The sequence below is a fragment of the Diceros bicornis genome, chromosome 20 (genome assembly GCF_020826845.1).
Source record: "Diceros bicornis minor isolate mBicDic1 chromosome 20, mDicBic1.mat.cur, whole genome shotgun sequence".
Classification (NCBI taxonomy): Eukaryota; Metazoa; Chordata; class Mammalia; order Perissodactyla; family Rhinocerotidae; genus Diceros; species Diceros bicornis.
The window spans coordinates 33,945,484-33,968,736 of record NC_080759.1 but is presented as its reverse complement, the minus strand read 5'-3'; the positions used below and the strand labels follow the sequence as shown (position 1 = coordinate 33,968,736).

The following is a 23,253-nucleotide window of genomic DNA, read 5'->3' as shown; positions in this document are numbered from 1 at the left end:
GGGTGGATTCGTGTTTGCTCAGGGCCAGGCCCTTGGCAAAGCATATAAAGTTTGCCTTTGGTCTCCCTTTACTTTCCCTTTGGAATTTGGTTCCTTCTCCTACTCTTCTCCATCCCTCCCTACAGAGCTGGTGATTTTAGGCTCCCTCTGTTTTCCAGAACTCCCCATTGACGGTACCAGCCTGAGTCTAGAGAAGTGCCGTCCAACAGAACTTCCTATGATGATGGAAATGTTCTGTATCTGCTCTGTCCAATATGGTAGCCACTAGCCACATGTGGCTATGAACGTTTGAAATGTGGTCAGTGTGACTGAGAAGCTGAAATTTTAATATTGTTTAATTTCAATGAATTTATATTAAAATCGTCACATGTTGCCAGTGGCTAGTGTATTGGACAGAGCAGGTCTGGAGCTCAAGACCTCCATCATTTCAGTCTCTCCACTGCAATCATAATTAACCTGTCCTGTGTCCCAATTCCAAAGCCCTCTTCTTAGAGAAGTGCCAACAAGATAATCTGATAACAAATTCCTATCTATAAATTAAGGTCTTATCCCTCTTAGACAAGTGCATAGGTTTTGAGCAAAGCCATACTTTAGTCAAAGCAGAGGCTCAAATGATAGGAATTTGGACTCTGGTAGGCAAGCAGGGTGGGTGAAAAGATTATGGGCATAGCGTTTTAGACTCACTTCAAAGCACATTCTATGGATGGGCATATCCTCTCCAGTTCCCTGAGTTTTTTCTAAGTTCCTCCCAACCTCTTGGAATCTGGGGGGAACTAAGGTCAGAGCTGGGCACATGGGACCCTGGGAAAGGGCTGGAGGTGGAGGGTTGGAGTGAGCTGAGCTGAAAGGGTGCCAAGCTCTTGCAAAAGAACCTGGCATGCCAGTCAGAGTGGCATTCTGTTCCACCCTGGGGAGGAGGTGCCAGGGAGAGATGGTTAAGAAGTGATCATTACCATTGGGACAGGATTGAAGAGTTAACAGTTAAGTCAAAGAGACCAGAAATCAAATTGAAGGCCACAACATGGACGGTGGCACTTTTGGCGGAGTCTCAAACATGAATTGCAATTCTACTCTTATGTCTAATCTCCTCTAATTTTAGGGAGATTTTCTTTCTTCTGAATTCTTTTATGAACATTGCTTTCTGGATGTTCTTCTCACTCTGAAACCGACCTGAGTTTCTGTTTCTCTTGGATGACCACATAACCTCTCTCAAGTTCTTGCCTGTGTTTTCACAGATACCCACTGGCATCAGAAGCAGCCTTTCAAATAAGACACTAGATTGGGTAAAGGGTAGAGGATAATGGGGATGGGGTGGTGGAAGCAGGGAAAGGAGATCAACCGAGGAAATAAGAGGCACGCTTGAGCAGGAAGAGCATATACCAACCCTAGTGCTTCCGGATTTACACTTGGGGCCTCGGTTCGCCAACTGGTACCATAGGTAAATCTGCTACCACCACCTCACCTGCTCTACACTCTTTGAGGAATGGAAAAAGGGATTTCCAGTTAAGCCACTGCCCAGAACACACTCCTATTTGTTTAAAAATCATCAAATTGTATGAAATAAATTGGCGACTAAGTCTCACATCTTTCATGTGATAATGTGGTCTAGAAATAAGTACACATATAAATAAAAAATGGCAGCCAAATCCCCCTGGTACTTTGCAGCACAGTTCAGAGTATGCTTTCTGGATCTCTTTGACTCCTTGAAGGGAAGGGCTACTCACAGTATTCAGCCTTACCCCGTTCTCCTTGGTTTGCCTTCCATTCAAACAAATCTTATGAGGCTTTTGGTGTCAAGGGGCAGAAACCCAGAAAGGAGAAAGAAACTCAGAGAAGCCAGTCGTCTGGCTGGGTTGATTCACCAGTTGCAATGTTACGAAATACTCTTGGGCGGGGCTGTTATGCCACAGGGTCCTCTTGTGCCAAAGAATTGTGGTGACTGATGGCACCCATTCTGCAAGTCCTTGCTACTGTTTACTTTGCACACCATAAATTTTAGTCCATTTGCATGAAAAAAAAGTTCTCACTGGGCTGAGGTAACTTAGAGTGGTGGTCCTTCATGGGGGTGATTTGCCCCCCACCCTGGGGACATTTGGCAATGTCTGGAAACATTATTTTATTATCACTACTAGGGGGAAATTTTTTCCTCTCTGGAACCTTAGGCAATGTCTGAAGACACTGTTACAAGTGTCGGGGGGGTGGTGTCCTACTGGCATTTTGTGGGTAGAAACCAGGGATGCTGCTAAGACCCCAGGGATTGCACAGATCAGCCTCCACGATAAAGAATTATCTGGCCCAAAATGTCAACAGTGCTAAAGATGAGAACCTCTGGCCCAGAGGGAAAGCTCAGGCTTGGTTCTTGACACTGAAGTGGCATATGGCCCTCAGAGGGCTATCGTTTTTCAATGTTGGAAGACTAGTAAATACCCTGGGGTGGCCTCAGAACATCTTAGGATAATTTTGGCTGGAATTTTCTTCTACCAATGACCTAGTCAGTTTCATATCTTCATGAGTCCTTAACTTCCTCTGAAAGAGAGAGAGTGCATCCTCAGGGTTACACATGTCCAGTTGGTCTTGGAGGATCTAGATCCCATTTTATTGTAGTATATACAGAGGCTTGGTTTCTCCACCTGTAAAACGGAGCCATAATTCTTCATATGACCTATTTGTCAGCTGGGCCTGGCATCCTAGGGTGATGGACTAGGGGCATGGTATTCGAGTTGGCATGAAGGGAGAAAATGTGAGTTCAGTACTTCTATCTAACTCCAACTCCAAAAATGGCAATAGGATATTGTAGGTGGGGAGAGACTACCAACAGCTTGTGAGACCCAATCCAGAAGATTGTGCCTGGGGCTCAGCGGGCGAGGGGGCCATGAAGTAATTTTTCTTGCTGATGGTAGATGGGGAAGATCCAGAGCCCATCATATATGAGTCTTTCCATAAGCTCTCTCACTGGGCTGAGAGGGAGGAAATACGTAGCAGTGACAATATTAGGGGGCTACAGGGGGCACAGAAAGCTATGGCAAGAATTTATGAAAAGCTGCTTGGAAAAATAAAAGCAAACACATTTCTTTTTCTGATTTTAAAAGTAACACAGTCATTGTCGAAAATCTCTCAAGTATAGAAAAAAGTAAGGAGAAAATAAAAATACCCCATGATTGCACTACTAGAAGATATCGGCTATTAACAGTTTTGAGAAAAACAAAGAAGGGTTTTCTGAGCAGGGCAGGCTGGGGAGATGGAAAAGGTCTTTGAGCACAGCAGAACGAGACAATGCAGACATTGACTGGTTTGGAATTATTCTGTCTGTGAGCCAGAGAGGTGAGTCCTTGCCCTTTGCCTGGGTGAAATGGACAGTAGGACAGATGGGCAGTGTGACAGAGGGACATGTGGTCAAGTTCCCCTTACCTTCAGGGTTCACGTGGAAAGCATCCTAGTGTTCCCTCCATGAATAGAAGAGTTCTTTAGCTGAAAGAGGAAATGACTCATTTTAGCCCAAAGATAACAAAACAGGAGATGCCATTTCTGATTCACATGGCAGTGTGAGCATGGCTAACCTCCCTGCACTTCAGGGACAGGCATAAGACAGCTCTGGTTTTGTAGAATTAGTTTTCTAACAACTTTATTATGAAGTAATTTCAAATTTGTAGAAACGTTGCAAAAAATAGTAAAAAAAAATACCATATACCCTTCACCCAGATACCCTAATTGTTAATATTTTATTACATTTGATTTATCATTCTCTTTCTTTTTTGTATACACAAATTATTTTTTCTGAATCATTTGAGAGTAAGTGGCAGTCATGATGCCTCTTCACCGTTAAATATTTCAGTGGGTTTTCTTAAGAACAAGCGCATCCTTTTACATTATCGTGTAATGATTAAAATCAGAAAATTAACATTGAGACAGTGCTATTATGTAATGTACAGATCTTACTCAAATATTGCCAGTCATACTAATTGGGATTAGATTTTATGAAATTTGGTGCTGGAGACTTCGAATAAAGTTTATTGACAAATCCTGTCATAGCCATGGCTGAATTGGGAAATTGGCCACTCCAACTTCAAGCTCGAGTTTGCTTCTATCTCCTGGGTTCATATGAACACTGGCAGAAGAAGAATGCTCTTTGAAATGTGAATAACTTTTGGTGAGGATGAAGTTGTTTACTGGGCTGTTGGGTACGGGTTCACATCAGTTGGGCCGTGCCCATCAAGAATCATGGTTCCCATCTTGCTCCTTCCAATACATCTGGCACTAGGTTTTGTATAAGACACTTTAAATTCTGGGGACTGGGTCTTGGGTCTGTAAGATATGTGGTGACAATTGCTAATAGTATGGATCTGAATTAAAACAAAAATGATTTCAGAATACAAAATTGGCTTGTATATGTCTGTAGTTACTTTTTAAAATTTGCTTTAATGTGTGGACAGCAATTCCTAATTGAGTGCCCAATTTGGTCTTGCACATTCCGTGCAAAAACAGTCTAGAGTAGCAGACCAAACAATACTTTCAAGTAATTTCTATGTCTTCAAAATCCAGAATTCTAAGGATTGTCCCTGGTGTGCTGAATATTCTCCGTGCTGACTCAACTGATGGAGGAGGAAGTGATAAGCAGAAAGTTGTGGGTAAGCTCCCAGTAGCTTCATGCCATTGAGACTTTCTCTCACACACCTCACTTTCTCAGCATTACTGCTACTGGCATAACGAATGGAGAGCTCAGACATCTTGGCAATAAAAGCCTATGATGTGATGAGGGCCATTTGAGCATAACACTGCCAGCCCAAGGCATTTGGTAATGAGGTGCCTAGTGAATCTAGGGCTTGTAACACAAACGTCTAGGGCAGCTTTCTCAGAAGTCACCAACTTTTCTCCATAGAGTGCAGTGATGCTGAATTTTCATTTTTTAAAACTCTAAACATTCTAGAATGCATTTTAGATTCTGAGAATCATTTTAGGACTGAAAGCCCTCTCTTTGATAATGTCCTAGCTCTGTTTAGAACAACCCCAGTTCTGCTGTGTTACCTCTCACGTAAGATCCAGATTCTTTTTATGCTCTTGCGGGAAACCCTCAGGGGTCAGGAGAGGCTAGGGAAGGGTGCGAAGGGAGTGGTGCACAGGAGCAGGGCTGCATGGGAGATGGGAAGTCTGGAACAATGAGCAGCAGTAGTGAGGGCTCTGGGGCAGGAGGAAATAAAGGAGATCATGGTCCTTTCTCTCATTTCTGCAGCTCAACAAACATTTATTGAGTGCCAGGCCTTGGGTCCACTTCATTCATTCATCTGTTTATTCATTCAGGCATTTAGAAAATGCCTGGCACATCCCATTTAGCCCTTGTCATTCTCTGCCCCAACTCCCACACCTCCTCTTGGTCCTGCTCTGTCTCCTGTGGGGCTGACTCCTGTGGCTTTCCTGCCCTCCAGCTTCAGGTTGGGTTCCACTCATGGCAGCCAGAGGATGGGAGAGGAGCACATCAGTGTATCTATTTCCTTCCCTCCCTGCCTTCCTGCTGGCTTTGTTCTAGCAGTGGTTGTGTGTCCACTGCCACAGCTTTAGTAGGGCAGCCCCTCTTCCATGGCTCCAGCTATCACTGGGCCCCAGCAAAATCCATCCCTCGCCATTCCCCTTTGTGTAGAGAGGGGAGTGACATATTCCTTTGTTAGTTCTCTTAACCCTGCCCACAGGTATGTAAATTGTCTCTTCATTACATTCTCTTAAAAATCCTAGCTCAGTTTGTCATCTTTGTCCTGTCTGACCCTGACTAATACAGCCCTGGAATATATGCTGAATTGTTTTCTGATTGCTCTAGACAGGCTGGAAAGATATAAAGTTTTATATATAGTTTCCAACACTAGGCTACACCAATGCAGGATGGGAAGGCATAACTTAATAGAAGCTCCTGGGGAAAAAAATATCAGAGATTTAGTCCTTTATACACTCCAGTATTGTGTGTCAGTCAAAGACCAACCTGATCTCTGGCCACATAATTGGAAGTATGGTGTCCAGAACAAGGGAGGTGATAGTGCTACTTCATTCTGACTCCATTAGTTCCCACTTAGAGTTCTAGGCTCAGTTCTGGGTTTCCCACTTTAAAGGGAGACAGGTTGGTTGTCTTTAAGTATTTGAAAGTCTGTCATATAGACCAGAATGCAAAAAACTTTTTCTTCAAAGGCCAAATATTTCCAGCTATGTGGGCCACTACTCTGCTAGTGTGCAAAAGCAGCCACAGGCAACATATAAATGAACAGGCTTGGCCGTGTTCCAATAAAGTTTTATTTACAAAATCAAATGTTGGGCTGAATTTGGCCTGCATGCCTTAAACTTTGCTGACCTCTGATATAAAGGGAAAAAATGGATTTATCCCGTGTGTGTCCAGAAGGCAGAAGTTGGATTAATGTGTAAAAACCACAGGGAGGTAGATTTGTGCTAGTTTTAAGAAAAGCCTTTCTAAAGGTGATTATTATTCCCCAAAAGAATGAGTTGCTTCATGAGGTAATGGGTTTCTTGTCATTGTAAGAGTTCAAAGGAGATGCCGAATGTCGTAGAATAATTTTCTGCAAAGCAGGAAGAGTAAATTAGACGATTGGTGGGAGGTAATGATGCCTCATATTTATGTATACTCAGCATAATACTGCATACATAGAAAGTCTTCTAGATTTTATGTCACTAGAGGGAAGGGACTGTGTCATAACTATCTTTGCATCCTGCCTATGTCTGAAAGCCTAGCATAGTGCTTTAAACATGGTGGGTGTGACTAATACATATTTTGTCAACTTAACTCTTTAAGTAAAATCTTGCTGACAGATTAATTAAACTAATTTGTCTTTAGTACAGTCATCACTACTATTCATATTAAATTAGTTCAATTACCTCTAATAAGCTTCAACATTTGAGGATTTTCACTGAAACGAATAGACATAATAGTCAACATTTATCAAGTTCTGAAAATATTCCAGCTACTGTGCTAAGAACTTTACATGCATTATCTTACTTAATTCTCCCCCAAAGCTATGAGGTAGGTACAATTATCACCCCCATTTTATTGATGAAGAAATTGAAATTCAGAGAAATCTCATAGCTGGGAAGTGGCGTCACCAAAACTTGAATTGGAATCTTTTTGATGCCAAAGGCTGTGGTCCAACCACAGCTCTATCCTGCTTCTCATTCATTCATTCATTCCTTCGATATTCAACAAACACTGATTGATTGCCTGCTATTGGCCAACCACTATGTTGGGTGCTGAGGATAGAGCTGTGAATATAAATAGATCAAGTCTGTGCTCTGAGGGAATTTACATTTAGGGTGGGATATAGTGGGGGTAGATATGCCACTGACAACTGAGAAGATATTAAGTGGTAATCCATCACAAAACACAGAGATTAAAAAGATAACAAATATTTGTTGTCCACACTAGAACTTGGGGTATAATCCTAATTGATGGATTTACCCAAGCTCTTTCTTGTGCACTAACATTAGCCCAAGTTTATTCTTCAGTCTTAACCAACTGTCAGAGATTCAGAAAGAAGCTTCAAACATTCTGGCAACTGATACAGATCACCATGGCAATTTATAGATACGTGTGTGAAGCCCTTGAAGGGAAAATAACCCAATAAAGCACTCAGGAATCACTTGTCATGGGCAGTTGGAATCTGAGCTCATCAAACTGGGAGACTAGAGGCAGCAGATAGAAAGGGGTAGAAAGAGCCAGTTCAGTTAACACAATAATAAAGAAGAAAAAATAACTTTTGGCAACATTCCATTTTTCCCTTTCCTGAAACGTAGAAATATGAAGAGCCTAAATTCTATCGCCCAGCTCCAAATATCAAAAAATCAATATTTATAACAAATGCTACAATATAGAGAGTTTCCGGCCCCCTACAAGGCAGAAGCAAACCCACCAACTTGGGTCAGGAGAATGCGCCTTGTTTAGAAGGAGTAGAGCTACCAGGGTGCCTGGGAGTGAAGGGAACCAAAGGGAAATTCCAAAACCTTGATTGAGATTGAGATTGAGAGAGGGAACAAGAGCCTTAAGTGTCAAATAGGGTAAAGACAAATAAATTGTCAGGTCCAATAGGCAAGTGCGGACTGGGAAGGGGAGAGAGAGCCCAAAGGTCAGGGGTTGAGTAAACACAAGAGGAGGAAGTGAACGATTCCAGGACTTTGTTTGCGCCCTTTCGGGTGCCAACTACAAGGAGTGGGTGTGGGTGGCCTAGTTAAAGGTACAGGATAGGAACTGACAAATAGTAGTAATACTGTTGCAATTCCAGAATTCCTTTTGTTAGCAGATTGCAAAGTGATTTTCAGATTAGTGAGTCCTTGCAGCATCAGCTTGGTCTTATCAGAAAAATGGCTAGAAAACAGAGATAATTAGTTCACATTTATTGACTGCCAGATACTATTTCTAAGCACTTTAATGCATTGTCTCATTTAATCTTCACAAATACATTTTGAGAACCAAGATCCTTAATAGAGAGCTAATTAAAGGATGATTAAAAACATAAGTGACATCTGGAAGGAACCTATAAAACATCATCATTGAAAACAAGTACTAGTCATTCATGCATTCTTTTACTCAACATATTTCTTCAGCCAATAGTTATTGAGCATCTAATACGTGTTGGGTACTCCTTAGGGTCTGTGCATGGATGATTTTATTGATTTTGTTGTTCAACAGAGAGGCAGCAGAGAAAGAAATGGATTGTGCATTGGAAAATCTGGGTTCCATTTCTAGCTCTGCCTCTAAGTGGTCCTGTGTCCCTTGGACATGTCACTTTTCTTCTCTGTTTAATGTCCTGTAGGACATCAAACAAGGAGCTAGGACTACACAAGGCTTGAGGTCTTCTAGAATTTAATGTTAAAGTATTCAGTAGCTTTATAGTACATTACAATTTATAAAGAATATTCACTTATATTCTATCATTATACTTTCCCACTCCCATCAGATAAATAATAATATTTATCATAAAGCTTTAGAGAAAGTTGTCAGGGCTTGAACCAAGTTCCTCTTCTCTTTCCATGGAATCCTCTGCCTTCCATGTATGAGTTCATGCTTAATTTCCAGAAGAATTATAAGAGAGCTGAGTGCAGATGTCAGAGAAAAAGGAAGAGATACAGGAGATATAGAAGAGTAGGAAGGAAGATGTTCCAATTCTCAGGGGTTTTGTATGTTATCTCTGAAACCACTCAGGGCTGCTATGATCACTCAGAAAATGTATCCAAAGGTATAAGAAGAGAAATCCTCTAACTGATGGAAATTATATGGAGGCAGATTTGGAGTCAATAAAAGGGTGGTGAAGTGCATTGCTGGACGTTCCATTTGCCCATTACTGGGCAGAACTACAACAAATAGGTGATGTAATAAGGCATAAGGCCTGGACTCAAGTAGAAGAATAACTTTTTAATTATTAATATGCACCAAGGATGAAATGGACCATTCTGGTAGGAGACAAGCTCCTCATCACTGTGGATGGTTAAGCAGAGAGCAAATGAAACCCTAGAGGGATCAGCAAATTGGATCAGGCTGGAAGACCAGAAAGGGGACGTTCAACTCTAAAATGTCATGATTTTCAGAGACTGGAGGCTTAAAATTTAAGCTGTAGTCTATAACCCCTTCTCCAAAGTTTAGATATTCCTGCAACCATCTGTTGGGAAAATTCAAGGACCTTTTCCAGCTACTGATATTCAGGCCAAAATCCTCAATTCATTTCTTTCCAAGTTCCTTATGAGGATCCTCGGCAGAATACTCAACCTGACCTCCTGGCCTTGGCATTTCTGACCTGTCATTCTTGACAAATGTCCAGGATGGGAACTTCTCTGGAGGCCAGAGTCAAAGCCAAAGTTAGACCAACACATTGAAACTCTAGTTCTACTAGCCCATAGATTAACAGGGCTACACTTGCACTTGACAACTGCTTTTATTTTCTAAGGTCTTTTCCACCTGCTAGCTTTATGAGAAGTATATAGGTCAATCGGTATTCTCTGAGGGTAATAATTTTAATAAGAGAAGGCATACGGAAGTACTTTGTAACAGAGAAACACTGTGAAAGGCTAGTTTTATTATTGTCGTAACCTGCTCAAGGTCACAGTACAGCAGAGCCATATCTAAAGCAGGTTATTTAAAATCTTGGGAATGAGTGTAAAATGGATAAATAGGACTACTGATAATTTTAAAAGAACCAAAGTCCAGGTCTTGTTGATTGACTAGCAGAGAAGGATAGAGTTTAGAGCTGGATTTTACAAGCACGACAGCACCAAATCGGGATCACTTAAATGCAGAGTGATTGTTCCAGTCCAGGAAATAGCCATAGCATAAATGTGAGTCTGCACAAATTGGCCAGTGGTCATCTTGACCAGAGCCAACATGGGTTGGACATGGGGATGAAGTGGCCACCAGCAATGGACCTGAATGAAATGGCTTTCTGCTTATTTTAGCTCAGAGACCACAAGTGTAAATCTACCTCCCCAGAGAAGCTTGTAGCATCTACAAGCTGGGGTTACACTCCTAATTAAAAGGATAATAAAAATAACCTCCAAGTGATGAAAAGATTGTCCAAAATTCTCAAGGAATTGGTTTAAAAAAATAATCCCCAATTGATTGCAATATTAAGAACATTCTTATAATGTTACTTTGTCCTGATCTCGAAATCCCCATGAGGGGGTTTATGAAAAGATTCTTTATGCATTTAAAGCCACTAATACCGTAAGTGGGGAAAGAACACACTCTTCTAATTAAAATAGCAGATTGTTATGATTGTGGCAACCTAAATCAAGAATACGTTTTTACCTAGAAATATAAGAGAACAAATATTTCCTGGTTTTAATAGCTAAGGTTTAGGATTATTTAGGATTAGTAGTCAAAATTGTTCCTATTTCACACTGTATAATCAGGCAGACTGTTTAGAGGGAAATGTTAGGAGGAAAACCTGTTTTAGTTTTCCTGTTACTTCAGCCAGTTGGGGACCATCTAATTGCTATTTGTTTCTGGACCTTGAACTGTTTTCTCCCTCACTCTCTGGGCAACACAGCTAGTGACCCTGGAGCAGTAGCAAATAACTAGCATGTGTCAACCCTGATACTTGTGTTTTTCAGTCTAGTTGCTTGTTTGACTATCAGATTTAGCATTTTTTAGGGGTGGCTGAATTTGGCAGAATGATAAACTGTGCTTCTGTTTACTCTTTTGTTCTCAAGACTAATTTAAAAGTGCTGTTGGTGGGTGAGTGGTGATGGCAATGGGAACATCTTAAACCATTGATGGCAATGGGAACATCTTAAACCATTAAGTTGAGAAATGGAATATCAACTAATTCCCTAGCTGATGGAAATGAGTCAATGTACCATCTTTAGCCCGAGAGTGCCACGTGCAGTTTCTTTTAGTCTCCACAAACTGGGGGGTCCAGCTCCCCAGAGCTGGGAGGACATAGCATCCAGGTGGATGATTTGCGTTACTCTGAGTTTCTTCAAGCCCTGTATTTGTTCCAACAGCTTCATCCCAGGCTCTTATTTCTGTTTTCTCGTCATGGATTTTGGTGACATAATATTCCAAAGTGACCCAACCCAATCATTCATTTTTATTAAAACAAATTTGTGTGTGTTGTTATAGCTATATCCCAGTATACAGCGTATTGGCTGGCCTGATTCATTGCATATAGTTGCCATGGTCCAATGGATGTGTGTATTTTGAACCAGACCAAGAGGGGTATAAATGTCACTTGTGCCACTTTCTAGCCATGTGACCTTGAGGAACACATAAAAGTTCCCCAAATGTCGGTTTCTTCATCTGTAAAGTGAGAATACCTTTAGCTACCTCTTTGGATTGTTGTGAGGATTAGTATCCAGTATGCACAGTATCCAGGAAATAGCAAGTAATTAATACATGCTAATGATATTAACATTTAACATTAATTGCACATTTGTTATGTACCAGGAATTATGGGAATCCTCAAAGCATCTCTAGGAAATAAGAACTATGAATATCTTCACTTTGATGATGAGAACAAGAACCAGAGAGGTTAAGTACTTGTTCAACATCCCACAGATAGGAAATGGCCATGCAAGGATTCCAGAGCCCTCAGTCTGGCCACTGCTCTCCACATAAGAAGAGTGGGCACCAAAGTTTTGCCACCTTCAGTGAGAACTGCCTGAATATGGACCCCAGGGCAACATCTAAGACCTGTGGAACCCTCTTTGCTTCCTATCCCTCCTCTTTTCCATGCCTCCTCATTTGTACCTGAGCAGGAAGCAGGGAAAGACAGAAGCCGACACAACAAACAGGACAGTGCAGGCAGCAGACCCCTAGCAGACCAGCTATGGAGGTTGAGCTCAAACTCGGCTGTGAACTTGGCTTAACACAAAGGCAGGTGCTATATTCCATGTGCACGTCACTACAAAGATTTCATACATTCTAAAGTTATTTTATTAGAAGGGAAGAGTCAATACTCTTAAATACAGACCCACTCTACTAAGATAATTTAGAAACACAAATATAAATATTATGACCTTATTATGCTATTATCATTAGGTCATCCTGCCAACATCCATTCTCTACAAACTTACATAGGAATCATTTTTGCTGCCAATACTAAATTCCCTTAAATCCAAGCTATTAAGATCAATAACTGTTTTATTAACTCATACCTACAGGTAAAAAGGTGTTCAACTCAGATTACAGAGATCATGGCAATTTGCTCTTTTAATTAAAATGCTAGTGTGTTGTTTATCAACTGATGAGTGGATAAACAAAATATGGTATATCCTTACAATGGAATCTTGTTTGGCAATAAAGAGAATGAAGTACTGATGTATGTTACAACATAGACAAACCTCAAAAACATTATCTTAAGTGAATGAAGCTGGTCACAAAAGACTGTGTATTGTATGATTTCATTTACATGAATTGTCCAGAAAAGGCAAATCAGCAGAGACAGAAAGTAGATTGGTTGCCAGGGGCTGGGGGTGGGGAGAAAGGGGCCTGGGGAATGACTGCTAATGTGCACTAGGTTCCTTCTTGGGGTGATGAAATGTTTTAAAATTGGGTTATGATGATGGTTGCAGCAACTCTAGAAATATACTAAAAGCCACTGAGTTATATACTTTAAACAGGTGAACTTTATGGTATGTAAATTATATCAAAATAAAGCTGTTTAAAAGAAATAGTAGTGTGTTATTTCCTCTGCTTACTTGCAAAAATGAAAATAGATATTCTTTCGTGTTCAGCAGCCCTCAATATCAGCAATACTCTTTTTGAATACAGTATGAATATGAAAACATTTATCCCCCCTCTTCCCTGCCCCCACCCCCAAGCGCCTTGATAATTAATCTTGTTGTCACTTTTAACCTGTCCATCAAGTAGTTGACTCCTGGGAAGTCCGAGTTCCAGAAATAATTGTTAATTCATTTATTAAGTACAAGTCTCAGGCCAAACCAAATCTGATTCCATCTCTGGCCCCTTCCCTGTATTCTCTTTCTTTCCCTTCCAAAACTTTACTGCTGGGAACCCACTGTCCCAAATCAGAGGTGACCCAGAACAGGGCCTCTGCGGCTCCAGATTGCAAAAGGAACCAGAATTGTTAATGGATACAAAGCATGACAGACAGAAACTGGTGGAAAAAAAAGAAAAGATGTTCGAATTCTCTCCTTTCTGGGTGATAGTGTGGAAACGTAGACAGCTTTTATTCAATAAGTTTGCACTACAACAGGAGTTAGACCAGAACTGGAATGCCAATTGCAAGAACTCTGAAAAATTATGATTGACATTTATGCATCAGAGAAAAAAGTTCTCTCCTTAGTATTCTTGATTTGCTCCACTTACTGTACAAGCAACTGAGTAAATGGCAAAATCATATCTTTTGACAGAAATCCCAATCCAGTTTCTAAATATTGAGAGAGTCTTGTTCTCCACTCAGCTTTCCTGTACTCCTAAATGAGCTGCCAAGAGATGAGCCACCGTGGTCTTGTGCAGCTCTGACAGAACACTTACTCTACCTTCTGCTTCTCTGGTCCAACACGGGTAGGGAGGATTTACACAAAGGGCAAGGGATTAATCATGGTGAATGTGGAGTAGACGCCCAACTGGTTGTAAGATAGGAGGAGGTCCTGAAATCTGGAAAGATTCCAGTATCTTGGCTAAATCCACTCTGTCTATCATTCAGAGATCATTACACCATATAATGTAATTTTACCCATTATTAATTTTTTTCCCCTTTGACACCTATTTCCCCTTCCTTCTCTTTTCTTCCCCTTCCCTTCACCTTCCATCCTCTGCCAGTGACTCCTTTCCACTTTCCCTTTACCAACCCGAGAGGGCAGGTAAAGTGCCAAGCAGTGGGGTGAGAGGGGCTATGGGGCTTGGATTCTACAAACCTACTTTCACTGTTCCCCGACCTCCCAGAGGGCCTGATCCTCACCGCGTGCGAGAAAGAAGAGAGCTGTGGCACCAGGAAATCCACCTAGAATCCAAGAATCCCGGTGACTTACCCTGGGCATGCTGTAAGCCAGGCAAAGTTTGGATGCTTGCTTCAGAATGCAGAAGGCGAGGGCATAGAGCTTGCTAGATCTACCAAGGGTGCCTGGTAGGGTTTGTTCTTAGCTCCGAACATCCTCAGTGACCAGTCTGTGCAGCTCTGATGAGCACCAACTTGTTTGGTGATTATCCCTCCACAAGCTAACTCTTCAGTCAGATTAATATTTGCCTTGTGAGACATAAGGCCCTTCCTGCCCCTCTCCTCATTGCAAAAAAACAATAATTGGATAACTTGCTTGTGATGGTAGTTGGATTTGTTTGGTTTGGCTTGATTTGGTTTACAGCTCACCTGCAACATCAAAATGGCTAGATTCCAAGCAGCTGTGGTTTCTTGGCAAAGCAGAGAGGATGAGGCAGGCTGAGAAGGAAGAGTTGAGAGGGGTAAGAGCCAACAGAGCAAGGGCAGGCTGCAGGGGATGAGTCACGAATCCTGAGCAGCCCTTTCCACTGCAACAACCTTGAGTCTACTCTGCCATCACTGCGTTGGCAGCATCCGACCACTTGGATTCTCTGGAGCATGTCACACAGGATGGGACATGTGTTTCTGAAGGGGCTGGCACTGGCCACAGAGCTTGGGCTGTTCTCTCAATCCTTCTCGTCAAAAATCACTTTCCAGACAGAAGTGGATTTTTAGCTCTAAAACTGTGTAAAGTCAGGAGCCTAGCCACAACAGAGGACACAAATGGAAACCTTCTCACAAGGTCAGATGGTTTGTATCTGAGTGGGCCGGTATGCTTATATAAACACCTTTTCTGTGACCAATTCATACTTCTTTTATGAACCAATTTAAAATTTGATAGCATTTTTAATCAGTGAAAATAGTTGGAATGTATAGGATTTGGTCAGCCTGACTAATCTGGACACAGCACACGTCCTAGTCTGGTGCAACATCCTTGCCTCTTCCAGTGGGAAAGTCGCTAATGTCCTGTAAGAAGCCACTGATGGTGCTCTAAGCTCAGTGCTATGAGGTCTTATTAAAGGAGCTTTTTGTTTAAGGGAGCGCTCTAACCACTAGAAAGAGCTTTAAAAATGGTTAAGGAGTCTTGGATACTGGTTGATGTTGTTAGTGCTGTTGAGTTGGTTCCGACTCCTAGAGACCCTGTGTACAGCAGAGTGGAACCCTGCCCGGGCTTTTTGCGCCATCCTCTCACCTTCCGGTGGTATATCAGACAATGCTCTGCTGCTATTCACAGGAGTTTCATGGCCAATTTTTTCGGAAGTGGGTGGCCAAGTCCTTCTTCCAAGTCTGTCTTAGTCTGGAAGCTCCGCTGAAAACTGTTCACCATGGGTGACCCTGCCGGCATTTGAAATACCAGTGGCATAGCTTTCAACATCACAGCAACATGCAGCTGCCACAGCGTGACAACTGACAGACAGGTGGTGTGGTTCCCTGACCAGGAAATAAACTTGGGCTGTGGTGGTGGGAGCGTCGAATCTTAACCACTAGACCACCAGGTCTGGCTACTGGATGGTATATTGGATTGAATACTGGACAGATGCAAAAATCCCACAGGACAAATGGTGCCAAAGGCATATTTATACTTTTGATACTCCCCAGCAGGAGTGGAAGGAGTATGGAAGAGAGGTAGTCATAGAACGTCACCCTTCACTCTTCATTCTGGCTTTGATGTTGCCATTATTATGTGTCCTCAGCAAAGTCACTAAAACCTCTCAGGGCTTCCATTTTCTTCAGGGGAAATTGCTTTCAGCATACCAACCTATCCATATAGCATAGAGGAAGGAAAAGGTAAATTAATTCAAGCTCTACATCGCAGATCTTCAGGAAAAGCTTTGTGTGGCCTCTAAAGCATCTAGTCTCTTGGCTCTGTGTCTAGAACACTCAAGACAATCAACATCTGCATACTCCAGGTTCCTGACTCCTTTTCTAGAACATAGATTCTATATTCAGAAAGGTTGCCAGCCCAAAAGGCATCTTGTGAGATCTGGATATATTATTGGATATATTATTTTATTTTATTATTTTTTAAAAAACAAATCCCAGACATCGTGTTATTTTGCCGCTACCTATTTCAGTATGTATATCTAGCAATTATGACCATATTCTTACACAACTATAGTGTTATTTTCATACCTAACAGAATTATTAATAATTCTTTGGTATCATCTAATGCATCTGGTTATATTTTTGCAATTCAAAATAGAAAACAAATTGGTGAATTAGTCTGTAAATTCTTGAGCTGGAAGGAACCTCAGATAACCAGCTTCTATTAATACCCTCAAGACAGAAAGCCACAGGTCCTGTTTTTAAATATCATAGAGTGTTAGTACACGATGAGGGACTTTGGCAATCACCCAGCTTAACTTCTTACTTGACAGATGGGGATGCTGAGGCCCTGAAAAGTCATAGTCACGTGGCAAGTTAGAGGCCAAGGTAGGATTGTGACCCATTCCTCTGATCCCCATTCTACAGCAGACTGTCTCTTGAGGAATGGAGATGCCACAGGCTTTCTTAGGAGTCAAATCTATTATTTAATTCCAAAGTTATTGTCTCTGGCTCACTAAAATCCCAATTAACTGCACTTTAACTTATTTTCTTTGTGGAAATAGAGACCAACTACCCTAAAATTTCTTTCTACTAATCTGTCAAGCTTTCGAAGACCATTAAGTTGTGTGTTAGGCTTTTCCTATGACACTGGGCAGCCCTAAGTCCGATCCCTTCCTCATAGGGTTTGCTTTCTCTCCTTAAAGGCTGTGCACCAGCAGATGAGGAGTGATGAGCTAGCAAAGGATACAGTCGCTAGGAGCACAGGAAAGGTCACACTCTCCTTTTTGCCTAGAGGTCATGAGAATATGCCATCACAATGGAATGCACTCAGAAACAGGCCCTATAGTCTCTTCAACTATGTTTATTAAAAAACAACGACAAAACTCTTCACATATGAAGATGGAAAAGAAACCAGGAAGCTGAGACAGAGTTGGAATTGGGTGAGCTCTTGAAATGTTCACTGAGATGGTGAGGTATTGCTTGAGGGGTTCTGACGGCTACTTTCTCCTCGGATTATCACACAAAGACCTGGCGCTGGGGAGACCTCATTGCTCTCCACTGACTCTGGAGAACAAGATGGGAAATAAACTAGAAAATCCTCAGGGTCCATAGTTGGGTCTGAATAAATTAAAATACTGAGTTAGAAACTTCAAGATTAAACTAACAACCAAAAAATCAGTTGGTAAATCAATCATTTTGACTACAGGATGCCGAGATGCTAGCCCGCCTGCTATTTTGACTCAAATAAGTAACAACCCAGATGGTTGCCTCCTGGCAGTAAATTAGAGCACAATCACAATTAACTGAAAAAAAAAAATCCTTTCTGTCACATTCCACTTTTTGGTGAAAGGTAAAGTAGCAAGATAGCAGGACAATATGGGGCTTTATTAAAACAACGTGTAAGGCAGTGGTTCCCCAAATCTGCTGCACATTGTAATCACCAGGAAACCTTAACAAATACTGATTCCTGGCTCCCCTGCCACCAAACACACTGATTTAACAGTGTGGGGTGCCGCTGCCTGAACATCAGGATTCTAATGTGCGATGAAATTTGAGAACTATTGTTCTAAGGTACTTCTTGGGGATGGTATAATGCATCCCAGTCACCTAAGCCATCTCTAAAAGATTGGGTCAAGGAATATTTTTTTTTCTTTGCATCTACTGACCCAAAGGAGAATAATCCATTTAAGTCTACGTGAATAAAAACATAATTTAATGTGATTTAGAGTTTTGTGTTATTTTTCCTTAGAGAGTTCTATATTGTTGCTTTTAAAATTAAGAATTAGGAAACAAATACTTCTCTACTATTCAGTCAGAAAAACAAAATAATTGTCTCCTCATGAAATCAGCTAAGGAAAAAGCGAAGGGAAGGAGAGAGGGACAGAAAGAGACGGAACACATATAGAGGACGAGTGGCCCAAAGGACGAGGCAAATCTCTCAGAGCTGCTTTCTTTTCTGGCTCCCTGACTTCCTCAGCGCACACAGCATTTCCGGCTGTCTTGTCCTACAAGCCTCTTGATCCAGTTTTTATGTGAACTGGCTTCTAGTGAGGAAGGAGGACAATAAGGTAGCAAGAGGGAGATACACTGCCTCACCTTTGCTGATCCGTTTGATTCTATGGGTCCGTTTTTGCTTCTGCATCTGTGCTTATTCCGTCTTGATTACGTTGACCACTTGAGCCCCGACCCTTCTTCCCGGTCCCTGGATTACCGTTCCCACTTGACTCCACCAACCCTCCTCACTGAGTTCGGAATCTCTGCTTGTCCTTGCTGCATCCTGCATTCTGTTTAAGATTGACTCCACGCCCTTCCTGCTTTTCCAGATGACCTGTGGCTTCTCTACCCGGAATCCAACCCCTGGATTATCTGGTCATCTTTGTCAGACATGGTGATCGTGGTGCCTGCCCCGATCAGTGCCCGTTCTGAGGTAGCCTGCCTTGGATGTCCATATTTTGTACTGGGTGACATTGCTCGCCACTGGCCTTTTTTGTCTCCCTGTGGATCTGACCAGGATCCCAGGGCAGCTATTGTATAGGATTGTCAGGGGCCCACGAAGGCATCCCATGTGAAAAGCTCTGCCCAAAGAGGGGAGAGCAGTGATTATCACATTCCTTATCTTGGGAATTTGAACTGGGAAATGTTAACAAGAAAAAGAAACCAGCAGTAAGAGCAGAAGCTGAGAAGTTATGAAGTAGAAAGACAGCAATGTGGCCATGATTCTAGGGTGAGCTGAAACCGCTAGCAAACTCAAGAGGTGACTAAGCAGAACTAATACATAGAATTCAAATAGAAAAAACCTTTGAGAGTTTAATGAAATCCATGCACTGCCCTTTTCCCAAACCTTGCCATACACACACACACACGATATAAATTAAAAAAAAAATATATACACAATGACAATATTTTGCAAGCATTTTTGGGAGTTTATGGCCTCCTTGAGGCCCATCCATGCACCTCCTTAGGGTTCACAGAGGCCAGTTTAAAAGCGTGTCGAGTACGAGGTAAAGAAGTTAGTTGGTTGTGGGAAGAGAGGCAAGTAGATCAGGAGGAAGATCTCTAGAGCCAGACTTCTCAACCTCAGCACTACTGACATTTTGGACTAGATAGTTTTTTGTTATGGGGCTGACCTGTGAATAGTAGGATGTTTAGCAACATACCTGGACTCTACTCCCTAGATGCCAGTACTAACTCTCTAGTCATGACAGTAAAAAATTTCTCCAAATAGTGCCAAATATCCTGGGAGGCAAAATTGCCCCTGGTTGAGAACTACTGCTCTGGAAGTTGACTGATTGATGGGGAAGGTGGCAGCAGGGTGAAGACCTATCAGCAGCAGGATTGGCAACGGATGTTAGCTCAGTGCTAATCTTCCTCACCAAAAAAAAAAAAAAAGGTTAGGATGGTAAATTTTATGTTGTGTGTATTTTACCACAATTTAAAAAAGAGAAGATGTCATGGTAATATAACATTCTTGTTGAGTAGATGGGCAGCCAAGATTTAGTGATTTGTTTGCTGTTTTGGTGAAGGAGGAGTGAAAGGAGGCTTGGAAATTTATGGAAAACAGGACACCCTTTAAAATGGATGTATATTTTGGTTTTGTTAGTTATTTGCAAGACATATGTCAATGAGATTCAAAAATTGTAGTTAATAAAAACCATCCTGTGTAGGGAATCAAAAGGAAAAGTATCTATACACTTATTCTTATTTCCTATTTTCAAAGATTTAAAACTCATTCGGGTTAGGATATAATATGACACCAGTCAGGAACAATTGTATGGTTCAGAGTAAGCTCCTGGATCATCTTGAAATTCTTAAAAGTACGCTATTACTGTTGGAGATTATTTCAACACAGCTGAGAAGCTACCAATTGTTTTATTTGCTACCGTTATTTTATTTACTGCCAAGAAAAAGAAATCTTCTCATTAAATTACAATATGCCCCAAATTTAAAGATGTATCCCAATTTCAAAGATAATAAAATACGTAAAAATAACAAAGTTCGTCTTAGAATTGAAGATGTATGTACAAAGAAGATAACCCATCATACTTTATTAATAAAGAAAGTTAACCAGGTAGGAACATAAAAATAGATTTCCCTAGAGGATCATAGATACAGGCACATGCCTCAAATGTTAAAAGGAGCCAAACCAAGAGTTTACAGATGAAGTAATGAAAAAAAGTACCCATTATATTCTAACCTTTATTACGCCGTAGAATAATTTGCATTTGAGAGGTGTTTTAATGGAAATGATGATTCAAAGATAGGTCTTTCCAAAACCAGTTTGGAAATTGGATGTTACAAGTATATTTTTTTCTTGGTAGCCCACTAATTCTCCAAATAATTTTGGATATACTTGCATTGCATTTCAAGAAACACATGAAATGGAGAATAAACTGGAGAATTGGAGCAAATGAAAAAATGTAGTAGAAACTGAAACATCATCTAAAAATGAGTAAAACAGAGAAAATAAAAGCACTTGAAAAAATTTAACTGGTGAAAATTAAACTTTGAACATAAAACATATAACTTTTTTTTTTTAAAGAATAAGGATTGATACATGAATTTTTGAGTTAATCTCAAATCTGTAAGAAAATTAAATTAAGTAAAATGTTCCATCCCAGCCTCTGAGCATTACGGTTACCCAAGATTTGAGTGAGAAGAAATAATACACTATTAGGCTTATTACAGGCTGGAAGAACTAGAAGCAACTCTTTAAGGAACTGATTTTATTTGATTCTTTAACAGGGTGGGGGTGGCTCCTTATTAGTTCTATTCAACCTAATAAATGAAGAGAAAGGTTTTCTGAACCTCTATTATGCCTGAAGCTTTTCATTTCAGCCAAGACATTTTTTCTTTTTCTAAATCTATAATAATCCTTTGAATAGTCGTAAGAGATTGAACAACCTTCAAAACCCATATCCATCTGCTGGTTTTACAATCAATTGCATTGTGGCATTTAGGATTATACAGTCACCTTTCCTAGGAGTCACTCATTCCCGAGGAAACAGAATAAGTAATAATTTGAACACTTTTTTGTCTGGTTATCTCATCCTTGGATTATAATAGGGATAATTCAACTCCTTTCAACAAAAGTGAACACTTACTCTATATAAATGTCACTTACTCTATATAAATGTCACTTTCCTGGGGAATGGAAGGAATATATGCAAAAGATAGTCCTGTCCTTGATGGACTTAGGCCTTATTATGTTGGGGGGGGAGGGACGACAGCTATATGCAATGACTACACGATCATGAGCCACATAAGTACTAAACTTATGGGACCACCGTCGTATATGCAATGACTACACAGTCATGCACCACAGTCGTGGTAGGAGAAGAAATTCTCCTAACATGGAGGGGTTGTCAGAGGCAATACATTTTGGTTGCTACTAATCTGCTAAATGTGAGTGAATAGTCCCGAATCCTTTTAAAATCTGACTTGTCACCCCGGAACGCATACCTCATCTTATATGACGGTGGTCCCATAAGTTTAGTACTATATAGCCTAGGTGTGTAGCTAGCTATACTATCTAGGTTAGCATAAGTACACTCTATGAAGTTTGCACAAGGATGAAATCACCTAACAACGCATTTCTCCGACTGGAGCCTCGTTGTTAAGTGATACACAGCTAATGCCAAGCAGAAAAACGTGAGGGCTGCCCTTCAGCTGGTATGTACAGCTACAGGGTGCTGAACAGCATCTGTTCTGGTTGGTGAGTGGCTATGCCGGACCTGTTTTTAAGTATTTTGAATATTACATCTGACTAACCTTCAGCAAATGATGCAAGTTTCCTACCCAACCTCCTTTTTCCCTTTCTTCCTTATCCAAACAATCCTCATTTAGTTTAGCGTATCAGTGTACCCAACCAAAGAAAAGAGCATTTCCCAGCGTCCCCTATAGCTAGTGGTGGCCATGTCACACAGTTCTGCCCAATGAGATTTCAGCAAATGCCGCTAGGAATTTCTGGGAAAGCTCTTTCAAAGAAAGCCAATTCAGGTAGCCCTTGACTTTTGCCCTTTTTGATATCCCTTCTTCTTGCCTGAAGCCCAGACATGAAGCTGGAGCTGCAGCAGGTGACTTGGGATCATGGATGGCTAAGAAGAAATATTGAAGGAGCCTGGATCCCTGATGCCGCTGTTGGGCTACCTCATCAACCGTGAATTGCCTACCTCTGGATTCCTTAATACCTGAGAAAAAGAAAATCCCGACTTTGCTTTAGTTCCTGCCCAGTCAGGTTTGGTGTGACACGCAATGTAAATAGAATTCTAACAGATATACCATCCTAGGGTTCAAAACTGGGAAATTCCACAAGAAGCCATGGAAATTAGGAAAGCATTATATGAGAAGGACAGGCTTTAAAAAGGTAGCATTTTAGAGGTGCAAGGAACCATGAAAATCATTTTGCTCAATATCCTTATGAAGATGAAAAGACTGAGGCTGAGCAAAGTTCAGTGATTTTCCCAAAATCCCCCAGCTGGTTACTAGCAAAGCGAGGCTGGATCGATTCTCTTGCTATCTTGAAACACAATCCATGAAAAATTACAGAATGTGTCTTAATTTGAATGGATGAGTATCAATTTCAGATGTGTATAGAAATGTATACCGAGAAAAGGCTAATAATTCAACCAAATGTTGATGATGAAACCAGATGTCATCCTTGACTCCTTAATTTCCAATCCTCTCCCTCCCCATACTCTGAGTCTGATAAATTTCACCTTCTAAATCTACCCTT

At 41.1% G+C, this 23,253-nt stretch overlaps 1 protein-coding gene across 5 annotated transcripts in view; it reads right to left on the bottom strand.

Annotated features, from left to right (window-relative positions):
- The window catches only part of PRLR (prolactin receptor), a 155,748-nt gene that overhangs the window by 31,469 nt on the left and 101,026 nt on the right, over nucleotides 1-23,253 (bottom strand). For 3 of the 5 annotated variants that reach the window (XM_058564253.1, XM_058564250.1, XM_058564254.1), the window contains exon 2: nucleotides 3,409-3,468. The gene's annotated coding sequence lies outside the window, so the exon portion shown is untranslated. Of the gene's footprint in view, nucleotides 1-3,408; nucleotides 3,469-14,469; nucleotides 16,087-16,118; nucleotides 16,232-23,253 lie in introns of those variants that run through there. The other 2 variants (XM_058564252.1, XM_058564251.1) reach the window with 2 other exon arrangements.